Below are 9,167 nucleotides of genomic sequence, written 5' to 3'. Positions count from 1 at the left end.
AAAAAATAACAAGGTACAACAAAGTGGCCCAATCCCTTTTGTAGCAAGGGACAAGCCTGGACAAACTCTTATAGGAGGTAAAACGCTCCCGAGGACACATGGGAATTTCTGTCAAGCTAGTTTTCATCATGTTCATATGATTCGCATCCGCTACTTTGATAGTTTGATATGTGGGTGGACCGGTGCCTGGGTACTGCCCTTACTTGGACAAGCATCCCACTTATGATTAACCCCTCTCGCAAGCATCCACAACTACGAACGACGAATTAAGACAAAGTCTAACCATAGCATTAAACTAGTGGATCCAAATCTGCCCCTTACGAAGCAATGCATAAACTAGGGTTTAAGCTTCTGTCACTTTAGCAACCCATCATCTACTTACTACTTCCCAATGCCTTCCTCTAGGCCGAAATAATGGTGAAGTGTTATGTAGTCGACGTTCACATAACACTACTAGAGGAAAAACAACATACAACACATCGAAATATCGAACGAATACCAAATTCACATGACTTCTTATAGAATGACTTATCCCATGTCCCCAGGAACAAAAGTAACTACTCACAAAGCATAATCATATTCATGACCAGAGAGGTTATGAATAGCATCAAGGATCTGAACATATAATCTTCCACCATGTAATCCAACTAGCATCAACTACAAAGAGTAATTACCACTACTAGCAACCTTACAGGTACCAATCGGAGCCGCGAGACGGAGATTGGTTACAAGAGATGAACTAGGGTTTGGAGATGAGATGGTGCTGATGAAGATGTTGATGGTGATGAGTCCCCTCCGATGAGAGGAGTGTTGGTGATGACGATGGCGATGATTTCCCCCTCCGGGAGGGAAGTTTCCCCGGCAAGACGACCCTGCCGGAGCTCTAGATTGGTTCTGCTCAAGTTCCGCCTCGTGGCGGTGGCGAATCCTCCCGAAAGCCTCCTCCACATTTTTTCTGGAATGAAACCCTTCTTGTAGCAAAAGAGGGGGGGCCAGAGGGCCAGCTGGGAGCCCACAAGCCCCCTAGGCGCGACCACGGGGTAGGCCGCGCCTAGCAGGCTTGTGGCCTCCTGCTGGCGCCCCTCTAGTACTTCTTCGGCCCAGTATTTTTTATAAATTCCAAAATAAATCCTCGTTGATTTTCACGGCTTTTGGAGTTGCGCAGAATAGGTATCTCAAACTTGCTCCCTTTTCAGGCCAGAATTCCAGCTGCCGGCATTCTCCCTCTTCATGTAAACCTTAAAAAATAAGAGAGAAAAGGCATAAGTATTATACCGTGAAGTGTAATAGCAGCCCAAAAAGCGATAAATATCAACATGAAAGCATGATGCAAAATGGACATATCAACTCCCCCAAGCTTAGACCTCGCTTGTCCTCAAGCGAAAGCCGAGATCAATAAATATGCCCACATGTTTAGAGAGAGAGGTGTCAACAAAACAAGATACGAACATGCAGGCATCATTATCATAGTCAAAACAGCAATATCATCATATGAACTCTTATGCTAAAGTGACAATTCCTTCACAAGGTAAAGTATGGGTCAAGAGCCTTACCGAGAATTAATAACCGATAGCCTTTAGTCATTGAAGCAATTGCAATTTATCATAACAACAGAAAGAGTCAAATAAGAGCTTGTAAAGCAAATCCACATACTCAATCATCTTTTTGTCTTCTACAATTGCTACAACACACGTGGTACTGATGAGATCAAAGTTTCAGCTGAACACAGAGAAAGATAGGGGCTTATAGTTTCGCCTCCCAACCACTTACCTCAAGGGTAATGTCAACAGTAACAGTTCATGAGTACTTACTTCCAAGTTGACATATGAATATAGATCTTTTCCTAGCATATGACGTTAGCCAAGATAAAGGCGAAATAAGGAATTGGTGTAGATCACCATGACTCTTTCAAGGGCAAAAAGTAAAGGTACAAGATAGGCCTTCGCAGAGGGAAGCAGAGGTTGTCATGCGCTTTTGAGGTTTGGATGTGTGTCCTCTTAGTGTGAAGGAACGTCACTTTATATTGCCTCCTGTGATAAAGAACTTTATTATGCAGTCTGTCGCTTTTATGTCTTCCTCATCACAGGTTCGTACAAAGCTTATTTTCCACACACTAATAGATCATACATATTAGGGAGCAATTTTTATTGCTTGCACCGATGACAACTTACTTGAGGGATCTTATTCAATCCATAGGTAGGTATGGTGGACTCTCATGGCAAAACTGGGTTGAAGGTTTATGGATGCACAAGTAGTATCTCTACTTAGTGCGGAAGTTTTGGCTAATATGAGGTGGAAGCAATCATCACATGCTAAGGGATCTCTAGTCATATAACATTGTTCGGAACCAAGCAAACACAATTTTTTATGTTGTCTTCCTTGTCCAACATCTACTTCTAAGCATGTAATAGTTTAGTGATTGTTCACAATCATAGATGGTGTCAAAGATGATATATTTATATGTGAACCTCTCCTTCTTTATCACTTCCTATTAATTGCAACAATGACCAAGGTCTACGTTTGTCTACCCTCAACAAGTTTCAATCATCATTCTTTTTATATGTGAAGCCATCACTTCCCATAAGATCATTACATGATCTTTCATGCTTTTGTTCTTTTATCATTATTTTGATCATGGCATGAGGCAATGCCCTTAACTAAGACACTCTTTATTATATGGCTCACGAGCTCGAATACATCGGGGGTGACACAAAGCAAAACTCAAGCCTAAAACACTAAGAACTTTACTCTACTAGAGAAAGATAAAACCAAAAATGATCGAACTAAGAAAAGGTAAAGGCAAAAGATGTGATGGTGATACGATACCGGGACAACTCCCCCAAGCTTGGCACAAGCCAAGGGGGTTGCCCATACCCATGCTTAGTTGTCTTCCTTTGGAGGTGATGGTGGTGGAGTTGTTGCAGAGGTCTTGAACTTGTTTAATTTCCACTTGAGCATAAAATTCTGCTCCTTCAGATCATTAATTTCCTCTTCAAGCCTCAACACCCTTTGGCATAATTCTTGCTTACTCTCCTGCAAAAGACGAGAAGGGATAAATAAAATCTTAGGCTTCTTCCTTGAGTCAGGGAGGATCGAATTCTTGAACTCCACATGTGTGTCTCCAGGTGGGGGTTGAGGAGCCTCCTCTTCATCAGAACTTGTTCCTTCCTTTCCCTTGGGATCATAATCTTCTTCCTCATCATGGTCCAACCATAACGATCCAAGTCCCCATAGACCTTGGGGTTAGCAAGGTAATCGGCCACATAGCTCTCCCTCGTGGCGGAGTGGGGGTTTGTGGGCTCCCTGGAGCCCACCTGGCTTGGTCCAAGAGCCCCATGTACTTCTTCCGTTCGAAAAAAATCATTTCGGGTTTTTTTTTTCCATTTGGACTCCGTTCCAAAATCAGACCTGAAAAGAGTCAAAAACACGGAAAAAACAGGAACTGGCACTTGGCACTGAATTAATAAGTTAGTCCCAAAAAGATATAAAAAGGTACATAAAACATACAAAGAAGGCAAGATAACAACGTGAAACCATCAAAAATTATAGATACGTTTGAGACGTATCTAGTAGTAACCTGCAATAGTTTTGAGGTATTGATTTGAGTAATGTTTGGACTATTGGTGCCAAGAGCTTAAGCCGATTAGTGATATGTGTCGTATTTTGGGAAATCCGTGTGTTTTTTATAAACTAAAAATTAGTTGAGAACTCTAGCTACTAAATTGATCGCTAACCTCTGGAGGGGTTGGAATATATAGAGTACCCTCACGTTACCATGAGTCGAGGATGCGCAAGGATAACCAAACCCCCAAACACTCCTCCTCGGGGTACTTGTCTCTTTGTGAATTTCCTAACTAGATAGAGAGTTACCGATAATAAGTGTATGATTTCTTCGGACTAATGTGAGTATTCGATTGTTGGCACTTCCACCATCCATATTTTGCTAGCCTCATCGGTACCGTGCATTGCCCTTTCTCACATTGAGAGTTGGTGCAAACTCCGCCGGTGCATCCAAACCCATGACATGATACGCTCTGTCATACATAAGCCTCATTATATCTTTCCTCAAAATAGCCACCATACCTACCTATTAAGGCATTTTCATAGCCTTTCCAAGATACATTGCCATGCAACATCCATCATCTCATGACTTGATCTTCATGGCATACATGATTTTTCTTGATCGTAAAGCCGCATGATAGTTGGGCTTTGCCCCAATTATTGCTACATGACGCGCTAATATCATTGCATATCCTGCTACACTGGCAGAGGCATACGTTTGCATACATCATGATAGTTTTCACTTGTGTTTTTGTTGAGTACTTCTTATAAAGTGTGATGATCTTTTTTTATTCATGTAAAACATAGAGTGTTGCCCTTAAGTGAGGAAAAGATCCCAACAGGACAAACAAAATATCCCAAAGAGGACAAATGAGAGATAAAAAGAAACAACCAAATAGGCCAGAAAAAAGAAAAAAAAGAAAAAAAAAGAGAGAGAAGGGGGAACACTACTATTCCTTTTGAAGATCCACACTCATACTCCAGTGCTATATTTGTACTACATAGATATTATCATTCATGCATAACTATGTGGGGACCCTTACACTATAGAACTTGGTTTTCATATTCCAATGATGAGCCTCCTCAAATGATCTCGAGGTCTTCATGAGAAAACAAGTTGGATGGACCGCACTAGTTCCATTGGCGAGCTTACCTTAGCTCATACGTGCATCTGTTACATGGAAATCCCTACTCCTCACATCATATCTATCATTTGGCTTTCTCTCGCCTATGGTTGTCCTCATTGATGTGAGACTTTCACACCTTTTTGTCTTCCTTCCCCATCATTATTCTATTTGCCATCCTAAGTGCCAACATATCTTGCTTACGCTCATCCATTGCATGAGTGCTCAAAGTCGAAAGGGAGAGGATCATTTTGACTTGTGCCTGATTAGTGGTCTGGGGATGAGTCAAAATAAGATTCTGAAGGAGACCAAGTGTGAAATTTTAGTAGATTGAGTTCTCAATTAAAAAATATTTTACGATCTGAACCCATCTCCCACTTCTTGCACCCAAACACCATTTGGAGACATTCGAGTCACGGACAACGAGAGCTCTTGCACCTTTATGTTTTTACTTTGCTAAACTCAATACTAGATATAAACTCTTGCTTGTTATTATCTTGACTTGAATTGCACATCTTACTTGCTTTACTTTGAAGTTCTTATATGTGTGTTAGCATGTCACCACAGAAATTATTGTGTTATCATTTATCTACTCGAGGACGTGCAGAAATTAAGCTTGGGGATGTTGATACGTCCCAAACTTATCTATAATTTTTGCTTGCTCCATGATATTTTGGGTGACATTATTTTATGTTTTGCCACACTTTTATATCATTTTACACATATTTGGACTAACCTACTAACTCAGTGCACCCAGTGCCAGTTTCTGTCTACTGATGTCTATTTTGCAGGGCTTTTACCCAACTTTCCGAAGCCCGAAAAATTCCACGAAAAATATATAAAAAATCAGCGAAACGGAAGATTCCGGATCACCGAAGATGGGCCAGAGGGGGGGCAGGGGCTGCCTAGGCGACCTGCTGGCGCGACCAGGCCCTAGGCCGCGCCAGGAGGCTGCCTGGGTGGGCCCCACCTCCTCTGGTGCCCTCCTTTGGCCTATATTTAGAGTCTCGAGAGGAAACCCTTTCAAAACTTCCAAAATCGCGAATTTCTCCATCGTTCTGCCACTGCAGTGCTTCTGAGATCAAGAGCGTCAGGAAACCTCTTCCCCGCACCCTGCCGGAGGGAGGATTGACCTCCGGGACCTTCTCCGCCGCCACGGACGCTTTCCGGATGTGCCGTGAGTAGTCCTCCTTGGACCATGAGTCCACGACCAGTAGCAATGTGATGTCTTCTCTCCAATCTTGTGCTTTAATGGTTAGTCCTCGTGATTTGCCCTACATGATCAAGGCATCTATGTAATTCTCTTGCTATTTCTATGCTCGGTTTGTTGGGATCCGATGGATTATGAGGTTATGTTCAGATTGTTATTAGTTATATTTTGATTATCCTTTTATATTATGTTCCTTAGTGATTCATGCATGTTCTGCGTTGCTAGTTATTGTTTTGGCCGAGTAGTAGATTATAACTCCAAGAGGGAGCGTTATGCATGATTGTGGGTTCATGCCCCTCGATGTATAGCTTGAGTGACAGAAAGATGAGACTAGGGGATGTGTTGTTGCCACCAGGGAGAAAACAACGGTGCTTGTGACCATGGTTGCAAGGATTTTTTACCTTACGCAGAGTTCATTAATGCAGTTGTCCGTTGCTTTGAGTTTACACTTTGGGTGGGGCTCGCAACTTAATACCGGAGAGATGTTCTGGATAGATATCTCAAGGTGGATGATTAGTAAGTAGATGATGATGAATAAACGATCTACTTGTCTTGGCATACTGCCCATTACTATTGAACCTCTAACTATCAAGTAGCATAATTAGCATTGCGGTGCGTTCATAATTCTGTCAATTGCCCAACTGTAATTTGTTTACCCAAGCATAATAGTTTATCGTCTTATGAGAGAGATACATCACGAGTGAACATCATGTGACTCTGGTCCATATTGCCATCATTGTTTACACCTCCATCATTTACCGTTTTCATTTACTTTTCCATTGAATCACTATTACCTTCCCGCTTGTGTTTTGATCCTTTGTAAACTACAAGGCCGGAGAGATTGACAACCTGTGTGTACTCGTTGGGAGCAAAGTTATTTGTTGTGTGTGCAGGTCCACGTCTTCTGCTAGCGCGAGAGTGGAAAACACCGACTTGTTGATACTAGGAGTCCTCTTGGTTCGATAAACCTTACAGTTCCTGTGTGAGGGAAAACTTGCTCCTGACTACATCTCAACCTTCCAGTTGGGGTAACCAACAAGGTGCGAGAAGTACATACATTATATCGCCATCAGCTGTGCAGCCCACCAGGGGCTGGTGCGCCACCTCCCCAGCCCATGTGCCCCCCCGGGAAGGGTGTGCCCCTCCCGGTGGACCCTCGGAACCCTTTCGGCACTCCGGTGTTGTCGGTGTTTACTCACGACATCAGCCATGGGTAGGCTAAACATGAGTGGTGGGAACCGAAAGGACACCGCCAGGCTCCGGGAACGGGGTTGGTACAAGCGAGGGATGCACGATGTACCCAGGTTCAGGGCTCTCCGTAGTGATAACACCCCTAGTCCCGTCGGAATGGATAATGCACCACATAGGTTAAAGTGTGCTCCTTGTGCTGTTCGACGGAGGAGGAAGAAGGAGCTGTCGGCTCGCGTCTACCTCTCCTGTATGGGTGTGTGTATGAGTAATTGACCGACCCTCTGCAGGAAGGGGGATCGGAGGGGGGGGGTTTATAAACGAACCCACCGACCTACAATAAGGATAAAAGTACAAAGGAGGGACCCGCCTGGCAGCCTCGCCGGTTGGCCAGGGGGTCCACAGTGGTTTTGTCTTGTCGCTGGAGGGTCCCGCCGGCTGCAAGGTCCCATATGGCCATGGGACCCGCCGGCCAGCCAATGAAGCTCTCGCGTAAGGCCGACGCAGGACACGTGTAGTACGTCCAACATCGTCTTGTGAGATTCATCATGGGTTGTGAGTACGGTCGTCTCCACTCTTGCCACACCAAACTTGGTAATGGAGTGGGTGCTGGCTGGCCAGTACCGTGCGGGGTTGACACATCAGAGCCGGAGTAAGTGAACAGTATGGCCGCCGACACTGTATCTGTCATGCGCTCCAACCTTGTACCCGTGCTGACGCGTATTCACCTTTAATCATAGAGTCCCGTCATGGCCTACGATCTGATGTGACTTGAGCTCCCTGGCCGGCTAGCGGCCTCGCTAGCCGGCCTAGGAACGATCGTCTCGCCCCTAGGTGGCAGACGCTTCCTAGACGACCTGAGGGAGGTAGCCGTCTCACTCCTAGCCGGCGGGCGATTCCTAGCTGGCCGCCTCGCCCCTAGCCGGCAGGGGCTTCCTAGCCGGTCAGGAGGATTTGGCCGTATGGATAGAGTTGCGGCTTCCCTTTAATCTTGAATGCAAAGGAGTAGGATCGATGAGATCGAGCCTACCCCAGAGTTATCCCCCCGTCAGTAGTCCCCGAAGTAGGAGAGTTCCGCCGCCTCAGAGCGGAAGGCCTCGCCGGCTTGAGTTCTTTGCTGACGATCTTCTTAGGCCGCCTGTAGCAGGAGGCACCGGGTCGGAAGCCGGCTGGCTTCCAAGGAATGCCTCGGCTTCACCGTAAGTAGCGCTGTTGCGCCACGTGCCAGGCCCCGGCTTGACGTGATGATTAATTGAACAGTTGACGGGACTGGGCCTGTGCCCTGGGTCCCGCCACGACGCCCCCTCGGCCCCCGTGTGAGCGGATCCTCTATGGATTGCTCCGTGACGGTTGGGCTCCTTGAGGCGTAAAGACACCCGTAATAATCAGAGGAGGTGGGCATTTTGCGCACCAGATCCCCACCCCACGATCTATCGCGGGGGTTTAAATAGGGTGCGGGGGCGTCGAGGAGGCCATTCACCCCCTTCTCGCTCTGCACCAGCGCCCCTTCCTTCCCTAAGCCAGAGAAAGAAGAGCAGTGCCTCGCCTTCGCCGCTGCACGAGCCATCGCCGCCGGTCGCCACCAAGATCATCTTAGCCTCCGCCGCCACCCACCATGTCCAGCAGTGCCCCAAAGAAGGGGCAGTATCGAGGCGACTGGGTGGGCAGTGACATCTGGAGCGGCAACATCGACGCACTCCAAGACCACCGCATGCTGCCTTCAGCAAAGCTCGTGGCGGCGCGGGTGCGCGGCCCCGACCCCGGAGAAGGGCGAGGTGGTGGTGTTCGAAGAACACTTCTACCGTGGCTTCGGCCTTCCGCCGAGTGACTTCTTCGCCCGCTTCCTCATCTTCTTCGGCTTGCAGCCGCATCACTTGGCGCCCAACGCCATCCTCCAGCTAGCCGCCTTCGTCATCGTGTGCGAAGGATTCCTGGGGATCGAGCCACGCTTGGACATTTGGCGGAAGTTCTTATTCTTCAAGCAGCAATCCGTGACGATGGACAAGGCCGATGCGGCAAAGCTTACGGGCCCCAAGACGATGACCCCGTGCGGCACCGCACTGGTGCATCACCGGACGAGATGC

Source organism: Hordeum vulgare, chromosome 1H (assembly GCF_904849725.1).
Source record: "Hordeum vulgare subsp. vulgare chromosome 1H, MorexV3_pseudomolecules_assembly, whole genome shotgun sequence".
In the NCBI taxonomy this organism is placed as follows: Eukaryota; Viridiplantae; Streptophyta; class Magnoliopsida; order Poales; family Poaceae; genus Hordeum; species Hordeum vulgare.
Note: the sequence above shows the minus strand (reverse complement) of the source record.